The sequence below is a fragment of the Oryctolagus cuniculus genome, chromosome 3 (assembly GCF_964237555.1).
Source record: "Oryctolagus cuniculus chromosome 3, mOryCun1.1, whole genome shotgun sequence".
Lineage (NCBI taxonomy): Eukaryota > Metazoa > Chordata > Mammalia > Lagomorpha > Leporidae > Oryctolagus > Oryctolagus cuniculus.
Window position 1 is genome coordinate 35,122,693 of NC_091434.1, and position 16,462 is coordinate 35,139,154.

The 16,462-nt window shown below is 38.4% G+C and overlaps 1 protein-coding gene and 1 pseudogene across 6 annotated transcripts in view; both read right to left on the minus strand.

Moving 5' to 3' along the window:
- The window catches only part of PARD3B (par-3 family cell polarity regulator beta), a 1,151,792-nt gene that overhangs the window by 811,138 nt on the left and 324,192 nt on the right, over positions 1-16,462 (minus strand). The window lies entirely within an intron of this gene.
- LOC127491715 (heterogeneous nuclear ribonucleoprotein C-like) overlaps positions 1-16,462 on the minus strand; it is a 57,539-nt pseudogene continuing 41,077 nt past the window's right edge.

Here is a 16,462-nt window from a genome sequence, read left to right on the forward strand (position 1 = left end):
TGTGCTATATCCTTTGACCATAGCTCCACTTTTTACAGGCAGTAAGACCGCAAATTATTTAAGCCCATAAATCTGTTCCCCAACTCATAAAATGAAGATAATAAGGGCACTAATACTAACCTAGTGGAATTGTTGTGAAGGCTCAATGAAATAGAGCTTCTAAAGCCTGGGGCACTATCTATGGCTCATTGTAAATTCTCAATAAACAACAACAGGTATCACTTCTATGTGGTCTGGTATAAGCTTCTCTCTTGATATGTGTCAGGGTCACTGGCCTTTAAGCATAGTCTCTATACATACATAGAGCCCAGGTTGGCCAAGACCATGCAGAATGGATAATGACTGACCTGAGTGGTGATCAATATGAAGTCATTCACATGAGCCCATCACCTTCCCAGAAGTGAATGGTATAGAAATTTATTCACAATGCTCAACATTTTAAAAAGGACAGTATCTACACTATTGCTCTCAAAAAGCTCCTCTTCAGACCCAATTCCATCAAGCTGACACTCAGCCCATAAGAAAGCCTGCTTGGCTGAGATGCTCCTTCCTCTCCTACATTTTTGATGACAGAAGATCTAGGTTAGTCTATTTCAATATTTCAAAATTTGCAGCTCGTTCAGAGCAATAGTTACAAAACAGTTAAAGATTAACAGGGCAGTGGTGGAAAAAAAATTTTTTTAACAACCAAGTAATAATCACTCAAAACAGACAAACGTCTGCTAAATACATCCCTGGAAAGGGGAAGTTATGTCAAATGAAGTGGCAAATGTATAAAATGGTCAGGGATTTCTCCTTCATTACTGTTATCAAATTTCAAAATTAAAAAGTCAATAGGGGTATTATATTTATTCAAGGGACACAAAGCACATGGAGCAATGCTCCAAGGTGCATTTTAAAGACCTTCTAACACGTTAAGGGAACTGAAGTTATAAGATAATAAAAATACTATTACAGCCCATTAAGCATGTTGTAATGGCGCTTAGGGATGATGCACTCATGTTTTGCAAAAAGTTATTTTCACCCATCTCCCTAAGAGGAAATTCAGATATTCTCAGTCAAGAAGAAACAGAAAAATTTCAAACAGTATAGAAACATATTTTGCTACCATACCAGATCTCAAATTGAAAGCTGAAGGTGTTCAGAAGTATAATAAACAAGAAAGGAGACTCAAACTGCAAAGTTACTTTTTAAATGCCTAAATTACTCATTTTTCAATGGCAAAAAGCAAAATGAATTAGGTCAGAAGTTCTGGCTTTCAGTATTTTGCACACATGTTTCTGAAAAATCAACAAATTTTCTAACAACTTACAGAGCAACATCATTGTGATAAGGGTAGTTTTTAATGACACAATAGTTAAAATGATTATGCTCCTGAATTGACTATTCATAAAGTAATGTAATTTTAAATTTATATATATAAAACCTCATACAGAACTTAGCAAACATAACCTAAATTCACCAGTGTTAATGATTACTATTGACTCAGCATTTTTTGACTGTTTACATTCCAGTATCTAAAACAGCACTGACACTTAATAAGTAGATTGTCAGTGTTATCTGAATATATTAATTCTTTAATAATTATCCAGATATGGATGGATGGATATGGGGGAAGTATCCCTTTTTTGTGAAATCTAAGACAAGGGAAAGAAGGTAGCTCACTTATAAGTATTTAACCACCAATTACATGCTCAGCTCTTAGTATCTCATTTATACTGCTTCAAGTAGCCTTCACAGTAACTAAAGCTCAAAGAGAATTAATTGCTATAACATACGAACAGTTAATAAATGGTGGAAGTGGACAGCAAACTCTCTGGACCCATCTGATTGTACCCCACCATGCCAAGTCTGGGAACTGACTCTTCCTCCATTGGAAATAAGTAATGTCCAAGCCATTTACTGTGAAATAAAAAAACACATAGCAAAATAGTATAAATACGAAACATCTCAAAGTCAGTACCTCACAGGACATCACAGATTTGGTTCACATCCTCAATGAGGATACATTATGAGAATGAGTGAGGAGCCTGGTGGCCTGGGAAGCTAGCTCTGACCACAGAAGATGGCCCAAGTGCTTGGACCCCTGCACCCATGTGGGAGACCTGGAAGTAGCTCCTGGCTCCTGGCTTCGGATCAGTGTAACACGCTCCAGCCGTTGCGGCCATCAGGGGAATGAACCAGCAGATGGAAGACCTCTCTCTGTCTACCTCTCTCTCTAACTCTGTCTTTCAAATAAATAAAATAAATCTTGTAACTGTAAACCATGGAGATTGGCAAAGTTTTTAATAACAAAGCCTATATTCAAGTTCAGTTTTGACAAAGTTCAACTTTGCACTTTTAGTAGATATATTCTGAAAGGTTTTGTGTGACATAAATATCCAAGCATTTGGGAAAAGCCAATGACTGATTTGTGAATGGTCTCCTCTTTGGTCACTGGCTAACTATTTGGCTTTGAAGCACTGCAAATTTCATGTATATGAGCATCCATACTTACCCCAACTTATATTTATGTATGAAAAGTCTAAAGTCATTTGTAAATACAAATGGATTGCATTATTAATTTTCATTTATAAAACAATACTTGGAACCCAGAATATACATTCCCAGAGAAGCAATATGGTATCAAAAATAATAGATTCCTTGGCCATCCAAGAAAATTTTATTTAACTCACACCAAAGCTAACAACTTTAAACATTGGTTCTATTGGAAAATGTATTAAAAATTCTAATTCCTAGTGCCCAGGGACTACACCGAGAATGAGGGTTTTCTTCACATCTTGATGCCTGCTTTGATATAGCACAGCTTGTGGTGATCTCAAGCCATAGAGTTAGACGGTTAAGAATTGTCAGCAGGCCAGCACTGTGACGTAGTGAGTTAAGCCTCCATCTTCAGTACAAGAATCTCACCAGGTGCCGGTTTGTATTCTAGCTGCCCCTCTTCCCATCCAGCTATCAAATACGGCCTGGCAAAGCAGTGAAAGATGGCTCAAGTGCTTGGGCTCCTGCACCCACGTGGGAGACCTAGAAGAAGCTCCTGGCTCCTGGTTTCAGATGGGCCCAGCTCCAGCCATTTTGGCTATTTAGGGGAGCGAACCAGCAGACAGAAGACCTTTCTCTCTGTCTCTCCTTCTGTCTGTAACCCTACCTCTCAAGTAACTATATAATATCTTTAAAAAAGAAAAGAATTGTCAACACTTAAAGTTGATAGAAGAATAGAGTCAAAGTGGGAGGTGAGGCCTGGGAGTGATGGTATAGCTAGATTTAGTTGCATTAACACTCAGCAGATTTGCGGCTAAAAGTGGGAGATGCAGTGATGAATTAGGCTCTACATCTCTCATTCCATTGTGGAAAGAATTTTAAAAATTCATCTCATTGTCAGAGAAGAATAAAAGGATAAGGAAGGAGTGGGACTTTGGTCACAAGAGCAGCTGTGAATGTCCTAATGAGAGATTCCTAGGGACAGAAGAAAAGGACAAGAATCATTAATTTAACTAAAACACACTCAATCTTAAATGTAGTATATTCCTCTCAGATTTCATCAGGGAAAAATCAACTCCCACATTTCATGCAGGAGGAAATCAGTATTGAAAGGCAAAGAAGTCCAATTGTAAATGTGGAATAAGAGGAAAACTTGCCTGACGATGAAATACCTACTCACCTATGCTAATCAATATCAAAACCAATTTTCCTCCTTTTTATAAATTATACCATGAAAAACCTTTCGTGTTTACTGAAAGAAGAAAGGATATTTAAAGCTAATCTCTTCCTTATAGGTGAGAAAAGAGAAATCCAGGGAGATAGACATATGACTTGTTTAAGGTGGGATGAGGGCTCTGGGCCTGTATGACTCAGCAGTTTCCACTAAACCACCTGTTTCCCCTCTCCCTTCACCATCAACATAAAGACAGCAAAGAACACCTCTGGGAGGAGAAATTGCAGAAAGTTTATAAAGGCATAGTCTTCTAGCAAAGATTTTACATATAATTTCCAACTTAAGGAAATCATTTATAGATCAAATAAATCCTGTGTAACTCAGACTACTTTTTATCTAATGAAAGCAAGGGATAATAGTTTCTAAATAAATGAATTTTCTAGCAAATTATGGTCAAAACTTTTATTCAATAATTGAGATATGTGTTTTAAATGTCATAATTACAGTCTATTTTAAAAATATTTCATACATTTATTTAATCATTCATTTAAAATGTTCAAAGAGAAAGAGGGAAACAAACATACACAGAGATCTTCAATCCATGGTTCATTCCCTACATGCCCGAAAGTGCCAGGGCTGGTCAAGTCAAAGCCAAGAGCCAGGAACTCCATCTAGATCTCCCACATGGGTGGTAACAGCCTACATATGTGGACCATAATCTGTTGCCTTCTCGAGTACATTACCTGGAAGCTGGATCAGAGGGGAGCATTCAGGACATGAAGCAGCATTACAACGTGGAATGCTGACTTTGCAATGGCAGTTTAACCCACTAAGCCATAATGCCAGCCCCTAAAACACTTTTATAGTAATAATTGTACATATTTATGGATTAGAGTGTGGCATTTTAATACATGTATACAAATGTGTACTGATGAAAGCAAGGTAATTAAAATTCCCCTTCTTTGACATTACTTTATGATTAGAGGCTTGGAGCTGCTGCTTGTTCACACAATATATACAAGCTTATTGTGAACCATTCCTCACTATTTCCTACAACAGGAAAAAACACGGATGAAAGAAAACATCAAGGAAGCAAAAAACTGAAAAGTTACTAGTTGCTAGGTTTGAAGAATTCGTATTTTTACAGTGTTTATACTTCCTTACTACCTAAATCTGTAGATTCAACACAATCACTTTGAAAATACCAATGGTATTCTTGACAGAATTAGGGGGAAAAACCCTAAAATTCATACAGAACTTAAAAGATCCACAATAGCCAAAGCAGTCCTAAGCAAAAATAAATAAATAGATACAGATGGATCCATCAAAATACCTGATTTCTTTCTTTTTTTTTTTTTTTTGACAGGCAGAGTGGATAGTGAGAGAGAGAGACAGAGAGAAAGGTCTTCCTTTGCCGTTGGTTCACCCTCCAATGGCCGCCATGGCTGGCGCACTGTGGCCGGCACACCACGCTGATCCGATGGCAGGAGCCAGGTGCTTCCTCCTGGTCTCCCATGGGGTGCAGGGCCCAAGGACTTGGGCCATCCTCCACTGCCTTCCCAGGCCACAGCAGAGAGCTGGCCTGGAAGAGGAGCAACCGGGACAGAATCCGGCGCCCCGACCGGGACTAGAACCTGGTGTGCCGGTGCCGCTAGGTGGAGGATTAGCCTAGTGAGCCACGGCGCCGGCCCAAAATACCTGATTTCAAAGCATACTACAAAGCTTACCAATTAAAACAGTATGGTACTGGCAAAAAAACAACATCAACAAAACTCTACACAGAGAACAATCTAGAAATTAATCCACGTACATATACCCAACTGGTTTAGACAAAGTTGTCAAGAATACACAGTGGAGAAAGTATAATCTTTTCAATAAACAGTGCTAGCAAAATGGTATGCATACATGCACACACACACATACACGTTCATACCCCTACACACATATATTCATAGGTACATGTGTATATACATAGATATATGAATGGGATTATATCCTTATGTCTCATAATATACAAAAATAAACTCAAGATGGATCAAAGATCTAAATGCAACACCTGAAACTATGAGAGTGCTGGAAGAAAACATTTCAAGAGATTGATTTTATCAACAATGCTTTGGATGAGGCCCAGAAAGTGCAGCAACAACAGCACACACACACACACACAAACAAAACAAAACAAAACAAAAAAAAAACAACTAACTGACTGAGGTTATATCAGAATCAGAATCTTCCACATAGCATAGAAAACAATAAATACATTAAAAAGACATCAGAGAGAATGGGAGAAAATATTTACAAGCTCCTTTTCTGAGAAAGGATTAACATGCAGAATATATAAGGAACTCAAAAAACTCAATAACCAAAAAGCAACTGATCCAGTTAAGAAATGGGCAAAGGGGGGCCGGCACTGTGGCGCAGAGGGTTAACGCCTTGGCCTGGGGTGCCAGCATCCCATATGGGCGTCGTCTCTGGTCCCAGCTGTTCCTCTTCCGATCCAGCTCTCTGCTGTGGCCTGGGATAGCAGTGGAAGATGGCCCAAGTCCTCGGGCTCCTGTGCCCGCGTGGGAGACCTGGAGGAGGTTCCCAGCTTCAGATTGATGCAGCTCCAGCCATTGCGGCCATCTAGGGAGTGAACCAGTGGATGGAAGACCTTACCTTTCTGTCTCTACCTCTCTCTGTAACTCTGTCTTTCAAATAAATACAATAAATCTTAAAAAAAAAAAAAAAGAAATTGGCAAAGGATCTGAACAATTCTCTAAAGAAAAAATACAAATGGCCAGATAATATATGAAAAAAAAGTCTTAATAATACCAGCTATCAAAGAAATGCAAATCTAAGCCACAATGAGATATCACCACACTGCCATTAGAATGGTTATTAACATATAGACATAAAGTAACTAATGCTGACACAGATGTCTGGAAATATGGATTGTTATAGACTGTTGGATAGAATGTAAATTAGTACAGCCACTACAGAAAACAAAATAGATCCCCCCCCCCAAAATAAATCTAGAAATAGAACTGCCAACTGCCATGTGATCCAGCAATCAATACCACTATTGGGTACATATCCAAGAGACATAATATCACTGCATCAAAGAGATACCTACTCCACCACATTTAATGCAGCACTATTTACAATAGTCAAGATATTGAACTGACCAAAATATCCATCTTAGATGGATGGATAAGGAAAATGTATATGTACACAATGGTATACTAGTCAGCCATAAAAAGAATGCAAATCTGTCATTTTCAACAAAATAGATAAAATTGGAGGAGAGTATGTTAAGGGAAATAAGCTAGATACTACCTATATGCCATATATGGAACCAAAAAAAGCTCAATCTGAACACAGAACAGTGATTTACTAGAAGCTAGGATAGTGGGGGGAATACAGGGAATCTGTGTAGCCGGTACACAACACTCTATTTACATACATTTCCCCCTTGAGTAATTGATTAGTTCTATTTGTCCCCTCTTCTCATAACCTCTATGTTTTTCTATCCTCTGGCTTCCTGTTGTTACCTTGATTCCAATTAGCTGCTTCCAGTATTCTGTAGACTGAGAAAAGTAGATCCCAAAGATGGACAGGAAATTACACAAGGTAGGAGTCAAAACCTTGAGAGAGAATTTTTCTCAAAAGTTAAATAAGAATTGTGATGGTGATTTTCGTGGCTCAGAGGCACCTCCCATCACATCATTCTGACTATCTCATTTTTATGATCTTGCTCAGAACCATTTCAGTACCATTTCTTTCATCTCAGCAGTTTTCCAAATACCTGAGATACCAAACTGTAACTTCAGTTAAGTGGATAGAAATATTATGTAAATGTATAAATATAGTTCATATATATAAACCGGTGAGTGTTATGGTTTGAACCACTGCTTGGGATGACAGTATCCTATATTGACTGAAGTCTCAGCTGCATCTCTTCGAATCTAGCCTCCCACTAATGCACCAAGGAAAACAGTGCATGATGGCCCAAGTACTTGTGCCCCTTTCACTCATGTGAGAAACCAGGATGGAGTTCCTGGCTCTTGCCTTTGGCCTGGCCCAGTTCAACTGTTGCAGGCCTTTGGAGAATAAATCAGTGAATCAAAGATCTTTCTCTCTCCCACTCCCTCTTTGTCATTTTGCCTTTCAAGTAAATAAATTTTTAAAAATGTATGCAATTGTTTTCTCTACTTATAGCACTATATTTCTGCTCTAAATTTCATTTGAAACATCCCTAAATATTTTAACACTATTCTTGAAAAATTGTTCTGGAACAATTAATTTACATTTTCAGTTTACAGTATGGCTTGTGGATAGAGGTTTCTGTTTTACATAAAAGAAAAGTCATCCGAATTAATTAATTCTGGAAAGACAATATCTAACAAGAGGTGTATAAGGGAGGGCTATTAGGTAGCGATAAATGAAAAAGCTACAAATGAAAACTTCCTGCAGTCTCCAATGAAATCGTAACAAACAATGTTGTGACTCAGAGAATCCAGGAAACAATTAAGATATATGTGGTGATGACTTTAACTCTCAAACAAAATCAGTGCCACACATGTGTATATCCTTTGCACACCAAACATGGCTGCCACACCATCACTGACAAACAAAATTCCTCTCAATCTCCATGACAGCAAACTATGCTTTTACCATGTAATATGAAGACAGGTAGATGGAGTCCTCAATAGATTTTTGTAAAGAGAAAAGTAGACTGCACTTTTTATAAATAAAGTGGCAAAGAGGTATCTTTTCAGCAATAATATCAAAACAGGAGTGCATCCACACATTCAGTCAGCATGGTTGGTTTAGAGGATCCCTAAAGGGCTCGTTTGCATGAAAGGCTGTTCCAACCACACCAGAGGGAGCACACTTGGGCAACTTAATATCAACATCCCCTCTCTTTCCTTGCTGTTAACAATGGAGTATCTTTTCTTTTTATCAGTTTCCATTCTGCCAAAACGTTTTCTGTATACAAGCTGGCAACACCAGAGAAGTTGTCATCTTCTTTCTTTCCAACTTCGCATTAGTAGCCAAAGTGTCTCTGTTGCTCAAATAGTCCATGCCATCTGCCAGCAGTTTCGCCGTCCTGTGGTGCCATCTGCCAGGCGCTCTGCTTCAGAGTCCAGGCCATGTGCCTGCACACTGTTGCAAATGCTTCTTTCACCAGGAGAGCAAGCAAACAGACTCCTTCCCATTTTAACCATCCTTGTCATCATCCCACTGTCCTCTACGCACACTGGTCCCAAAGAAGACAAAAAGCTTTACAATTTGAACGAGACAGTTTCCTTTGATTTTGTTCTTCCTCTTAGAATAAACAATTAGAGAGCAATAGAGCATTAATATGATCAATCATTAACATAAGACGTTTATATAGCTGTGCTTTCTTTTTGTTTTTATAAGGTACTTTTAATTATAATGAATTATTTTCTGGATAAGGAAGCAAAGAGAAGAAAACAGTCCTCATTTCTATAGTTAATCCTGATTATTTTAAAAGCAACTTCTGGCAGAAATTAATAATTCAGTTGAATGTTATTAACAGTATAATGTTAACTTTATGCTGCAGTGCACTGTTCTTCATTCTAATCTACTTAAAATTCCTGACTTTAAAGTAGAAACAACAAGAGCTGCATAACAGTCTCTTAACAAGGTTAAGCCTAAAGAGTTCCATTAATATCCTCCCTAAGGCCATTAGGAAATTCCTTAAAGCAAGAGGGTTTCAGGCTTTGCCATGGATTATGCTCAAGGGCTTTTCTTTTTAGATTTGTCACTGCTGGAAATCTAACTCATGTCTCCATCACTGCCCAGTTTATAGAGGGAGGTCCTTTTCATTGCTAACCACTCATCAGAAATCCCAGGATAACTCAACTCCCATGAAATCTGGAAGCTTTTGCAGCCCTTCCATTAAAATTAAATTAGCAATTAAGTGAATGTCAGGAATCAAGTGCACTCATAAGAAATGGTATCATTCTACCCAAATGTCAGAAAGTCCACATTTTAGAAGTTGAACTCTACAGATAGTAATAGGCTCCATAGGCAAGTCCGATCTTTTAAGTGGTGGAGGGTGCTTTACTGTATTAGCAACTTTCACATTTCTTTAAATCTTTCAGTTTTGTAAACCACATATCTTGATGCTGTGGCATTTGGTTAGTCTCATCGATGTATAAAGATATACCATCTTCTCTGCTCCTAAAATGTATATAATAACATCTTTAGGTTTGATTGTCCAAATATCTACTTGTGATGGAAGAGTACATACTTGCTATCATTGAACGTTTATGGGTATCACTAAACAAATTCTCACAATATCTATCTATCATCTAAATTCTGCCCACACAAGAAAAAAGAAAGAGGGCGGGCTGGCATTGTGTGGTAGAGGGGTAAGGAGTTGCCTGCAGCTCCGACATCCCAGATCCGAGTGCTGGTTGAGTCCCAGCTTCTCCACTTCCCATCCAGCAGCAGCAGATGGCCCAGGTGCTTGGCCCCCTGCCATCCAAGTGGGAGATCCAGATGGAGCTCCAGGTTCTTGGCTTTGGCCAGGCCCAGACCCTCCATGGCAGCCATTTGGAGAGTGAACCAGAAGAAGAAAACATCTCTGTTTGCCTCTCTCTTTTGCACTCTGCTTTTTGAATAACTAAATCTTAAAAAAAGGGAAAGAAAACAAGGAACTACTGAATGTTGCTTTTTAACATCACAAATTCATTTTGGTGTGGAGCAAATAATTTCCATAAATGGTTATGTAAAAGGAGCACATGCTTAGCCTAAGTCCCTCCTTGGAGTACCTGGGTTCAGTTCCTAGCTCTAGCTTCTGACTTTGGCTTCCTGTCAAGGTAGATCTGAGAAGCAGTAGTGATTATTCCACTAATGGATTCCTGCCACCCATATAAGAGATCTGGATAGCACCCCAGGTTCTCAGCTATGAAAGCCCTGGCCAAGCCCAGGATATGCGGGGCATGTGGGAAGTCATTGAGGGGAGGGGAGCCTTCTCTCACTCTTTCTTGTCTCTTCATCACTCTCTCTAATTAACTTTTCTTAAACAGACGATCTTGCACAAATAGTATTCATTTAACATTTAAGATTTTACTTTGAAATTTCATTTAAGTGTAGAATGGAAAAAGTTTTTAAATACTTTCCATTTTCCTCAAATACTCAGACAAAATCATATTTGCATTAGAAACATGGGAATGATACATGATTTTGCAAAAGCTAAAAGCAAATATTCTGAAATATAAGATTGTTCTTAAAATTCTAACTGAAGTCATACACCAATCTGTTATAAAGAGAGGCAATTCTTTCTGACATTTGAAACTGAAAAAATTTACATTGTAAAAAACATAAGGTTAATATGAGAGTATTAATAACTGATTTGATAAAATGATTAATTCCCAAAAATTTAAATATACTCTCCATATATTTAAATGTTGCTGTCCACTGGATCCATTTACAATACACCTTGCCTATTCTTGGATAAGATTTATAATATAAAGCTAGCATCTGTGAACAAGGATGAATTCTATTGAGGGATAGTTTGAAAGACAAATCCAAGTTAGCAAGTGATCAGAACCCACATTTCCTTCAGAGGTTCAAAGATCTGTTAAGAGATATTTATCTCAATCCTCTTGGGTTAAACGCAAGATGGAATTCAGAACAAAATACAAACATTGAGAAAGCAACATTTGACACTTGAGAAAACAGCAGAAGTAAAGGCCTTGCTCATTTCCTTTGGCCCTTCTCCCCTGAAGTAGGCTCTGAGACCCTCATTTGTAAGTTTCTTTACCTATACTTACTCCAAGGATTGGAACACTTATCTCTGAAGTTTCCTGCTATGTTTTCCCAGTGTGTCACCATTAGATCACACCCCCCTTTGTTCAAGAAAACTTCTCTACAACCATCTACTGCTTATCAGGATCAGTGAGAAATCAAAAGTTTTCCTGTTTCCTCAGTTCTTCATTTCCTTTTGAATGTGTTTACATCATGTAAAGCAGACTAAATAAATGTATATAGCTTTATTCTGTTCGTTTATTTTTGTTTTAAGAGCCTCAGTTGTATACCTTACAATAGACAGGGAAAGCATTTCTTCACCTACATTCTATTCAACATAGGACAACTCTTAAAGTGACAACAACTTGAAAGATTGATGCAGTCTTCATTTTCAAAAGAGCCCTTTCCAATGAGGGTGCTCTCCCTAAACCACATGTTGCACATTCATGAGCTCATAAAGACAGACAGACCTTCATGGTTTTTGCCAATGACACTGAATAAAGAAAATGGAAAAAATATCGTGCAAGTTCACCAGAGAATTGATATGTAGCATTTGAATAGTGCTGCAAAAAAGAGTTATTTTGAGTTTTGTTGACTTTTTGACTAAAATGAGAACCAGTGGAAGACCTTTTTTTGTTCATTAAAAGAGAGAAGGGGGAGGAAATTTTTGAACCAAGGCATCTAATTACACCATTTGACAGGGCCAAACGTTATGATAAATACACTAATATTCTCTTTTCTAATAGTCATCCTTTTTGAATAGAACTGCAGAATGCCCTCTGCAAGGAGACATTTAATTCTATGACCCAAGAAGTTCAATCATTATGACAGTGTCCACATGATTAATATGTGTGCAGCATTTTGTGCTCACTATGGAATGGTTACACACGTGCACCTTCTACTTAAGCTTGGTGAAAACATGGTCCCATCGTTAGAGTCCTCCAGAATCTTTAACTGCAAGTCCACCTTTCTGTTTCAGCATCATTGTCTCCCAGCAGATCGTCTGCAATGCCTTGCTTCCCTGATCTCCATATTCCGTATGATGCTCTTCTGATTTTTTTTCAGGAAAATCCTTGATATGTTGTCCTTCTACCCTTGACTCTTAATGTAACATATTCTCATCACTTCCTCCACTCCTAGCCATCTTCCGTACAGCTCCAAGAAAACATTCCCTGAGAGCTTACTGTACTATACCATACTTCTTACAGTTCTTGGAAGATTGGATCTTCACTTATATTTTTTCTTCTACACTACTCCTAAAATTTCTTGATCCCTCTGAATTCTTTCCTAACTACTCCTCTGAGCCTCAGTTTATGCTTTTCTTCATCTGCTTTATTTCATTTTCATAGTTTCTTCCAAGCTTGGTTCAATCTTAGGATCTTGGCAAATGCACCTTTCTTTCTAGAGCATGCTGTTCCGCTGCTCTTCCATTGCTTTCTTCTACTTTTAGGTCTCCACGTAATTTTCCTTTCTCAAAAATTCTAGTTTTATCCATTTAAATAAGACTCCTCTTTCTCTCCCTCTCCCTCTCTCACACACATCCTTTACATTTTCTTAAGACAATTTATGATTATTTTAATTTTAGCTATTTATTTGAAAGGCAGAGGCAGAGAGGGAGGCAGATCTCCATCTGCTGGTTCATTCCCCAAATGGCTGCAAGAGCTGGAGCTGAGCAAATTCTAAATTAGGAGCCAGGAGCTTCCTTCCAGGTCTCCCACGTGGGTGCAGGGGCCCAAGCATTTGTACCAACTTCTACTGCTTTCCCAGGCCATAGGAGAGAGTTGGACTGGAAGTGGAACAGTTGGGTCTCAAACCAGCTCCCATATTTTTGCCAGCACTGCAGGTGGCAGCTTTTATCATCACACCACAGTGCCAACCCCCACAATTTATTATTTATCACAACTTATAATTACACATTTATTTGTTCCATGATTTAACATGTTTTATGTATTAAAATCTATTTTTCCTACTAGACAGAGGTCCTTGAGGGCAAGTGTTCACTCATGTCACTCAACTCAAGCACTAAGCTTGCTGCATTAAAAAGTACATGGTGAGTACCTCTGAAAAAAATGATAGAACACATCCTCAATTTATTTTTCTTTGTTTCACTGAAGTAATCATTTATCATTTGTTTTTTTTTTTTGCTATAGTTGTCAACATGTCCTTTAAATTGTTCAGTTTGTATAAATAAGAATTTCTAATACTAACTCTCTTTGTCAGCTTGCTTAAGTCTGATTTGCTTTGCATAGTGTGAGAATGAAGACCAAATGATGACTGCGCTTTGCTGAAACCCTGACGCCAAATGCCCCAACTTGCTTAATATCTGCCTTACCTTTCACATGTCCAGATTTCACGCAGCCAGCACTAAATACAGAAAACTCAGTTCAACTATTATGCCCACCAAGACAACTTTCTTAATTTCACAGACTCTATGAGATGTCCTCTGTTTGATTTCAAAATGTGCTTTCAATTTAATTATCATGGAGTTTTCACATAACATATAATCTATAATTAACACAACTGTTTGTCACATATACTTAAAATCATGCAAAATACATTTTCGAATCAGACCTATCATAAACTAATATGCAATAAAGTTTAATGAATAATTGGATGCCCATGATAATAGCTAAAAGAAAAACAGAACTCCAAAAATCATGCCAATGAACAATGGAGGAAAAACATTCTAGCAAATTCTTAGATATTTTGATAACTAATTGAATAATTCAATGAGCTCTAAGATATTAATACTGGTAAGAATGAAGAAAAACAGTAGAAAAATTCCACGTAATGACTTGGGACTTGAAAGAACATCAGTGTTGTCAACTTTTATCATTAAGACATCAAGTTTGATTGCAGTGGGTTCCTTTTTATTATATATTTTATGAGTGACAACCAAATATTCAGCATTCCCCATTCCATCTCAAAGAACTTTTAGCTGAGTTACTGAGCCTTTAAAAATTAACTAAGTTAGCACTTAAAATGGAATAATTAGAAGTACTTTTATAATTAAGAAGCAAGACACTCTGGAGCATTGCATTTCTACAGAATTATTGCACGTTTCAAGCACATTAAGGATGAGACCAGAGGCACAGTGCCTCAGCCTCTTGGGAAACACATTAATCCCTAGAAATCTCATGCTTAATGCAGCTTGTTGTGTGTACAGATTTTTTATTAGTATTTAAATATCATCTCATAATTTTTGCTTAATATTTATCACACCATTCCAAATTCTATCTAGAAAAAGCATGACAATACTGTTTTTTAACATAAACATTTAAATTATTGGCAAAAATTAGTCATTATATGCTTTATTATATATTACCTTTATGTATTATGTTGGAGTTGTAATAAGCCTTAACTAGAATCTTACATTTACAAAGGTTCTTCAAAAAGTTTGTGGAAAAATGTCTATTTTGGTACAAGCTTTTTTGAAATTCATGCACAACTTGTTCACATTACTCAAACATTCATATTACTTGAAACAACAAATTCATTTTTCCATAAACTTTTGTGTGTATGTATAAACATATATACATATACATACACATATACAAAAATATATTTTTAAAACTTGTTTTTATCTATTTGTTTGAAAGACAAAATGACACAGAAAGAGATAGAGAGATAAAGAGAGAATGTGCTTACATCCACTGGTTTACTCCTTAAATGATGACAACAATCTGGTCGGGGCATGCTAAAGTGAGGAGGCAGGAATCGCATCCTGGTCTCTGACACGCGAATCAGGGGTCCAGTTACCTGGGTCATCATCAGCTGCCTTCCTAGACACATTACTGGTGAGCAGGATTGGAAGTAGAGCAGCAGGAACCCAAATCTGGCACACAAATATGGAATGCCAGCATCCCTAGTGGCGGTTTAACTCCATGACCTAAAACACTGGACCCATACATAATATTTTGCATGGTGGCAATAATGAAAAAGAGCACTGGATACCACAAGAATTTAAAAGTAGAGCAATCACCCAAAACACTATTGAGTAAAACAGCCTCAAAGTGGCAAATAAGTGGCCAGTACTGTGGCACAACAGGTGAAGCTGATGTTGGTATTCCACATCAGAGTGCTGGTTTGAGTCCTGGCTGCTCCACTTCCAATCCAGCTCCCCACTAATGGTCTGGAAGGCACCAGCAAGTGGCACAAATACTTGATCCCATGCTACCCATATGGGAGACCAGGATGGAGCTCCTGGCTCCTGGCTTTGGCCTGGCCCAGATCCTACAATTGCAGTCATTTGGGGAGTGAACCAGTGGACAGAATATCTCTGTTTTTGCTTGTCACTTTTTCAAATAAATGAATAAACAAGTAAGTAAAAAACATGGAAACCAGTTTTAAGATGGTCGTATAGGAAGGAAGCTTATTGCTCTGATCTATGGGAGGATAGTTTAAAAAAAATGTGGATAGAGTGCAGTCTCAGGGTAGGATTAGGGAGAAAATGATAGAGGAAACACCTCACAAATTGGGGGGACACTGTGGACCTATGTGGAGGGTATGTACATGCACAGCTCAATACCCCAGCAGCTGAGAGCCTCAGCATCAGCTTAGGAGTGAGGTGAGACCAGACTGCAGCAGCCCAATTCAATGGCAATAAAGCTATAGGCAGAACCTGGTATGGGTCTGGCTTGGAGCCCCGTGGGGGACAGTGTACCTGCCAACCTAGAGGGAAAAACAAGGGGAACACATTTCTCTCTCACCCATTCACGCAACACCAGTACCCTAGAACCAGTCGAGAGAGGGTGGGCACCATTTGGACACACGTAACAGCCATGCCAGCTCATGTCCACACACCTAGCAATCACGTGAGAGTAGACACCTGAGTCTGGCTGGGAAAACTAACAGGGGTTTGGATGCTTGTGACTGTGGGAGCCTTGTGTGCTTGGACTATGTGAGAGGGCACAGAGTGTAGCTGGGATTTAGTGCAGTTCCTGTGGGAGGCTCCACATGCTCAGGGCTCCCTGACGCCCTGGTGAGGGTCACTGCGGAAGTATCCGTGTTCACACCAAGCCAGCACAGATCCTTTGTGTAGTT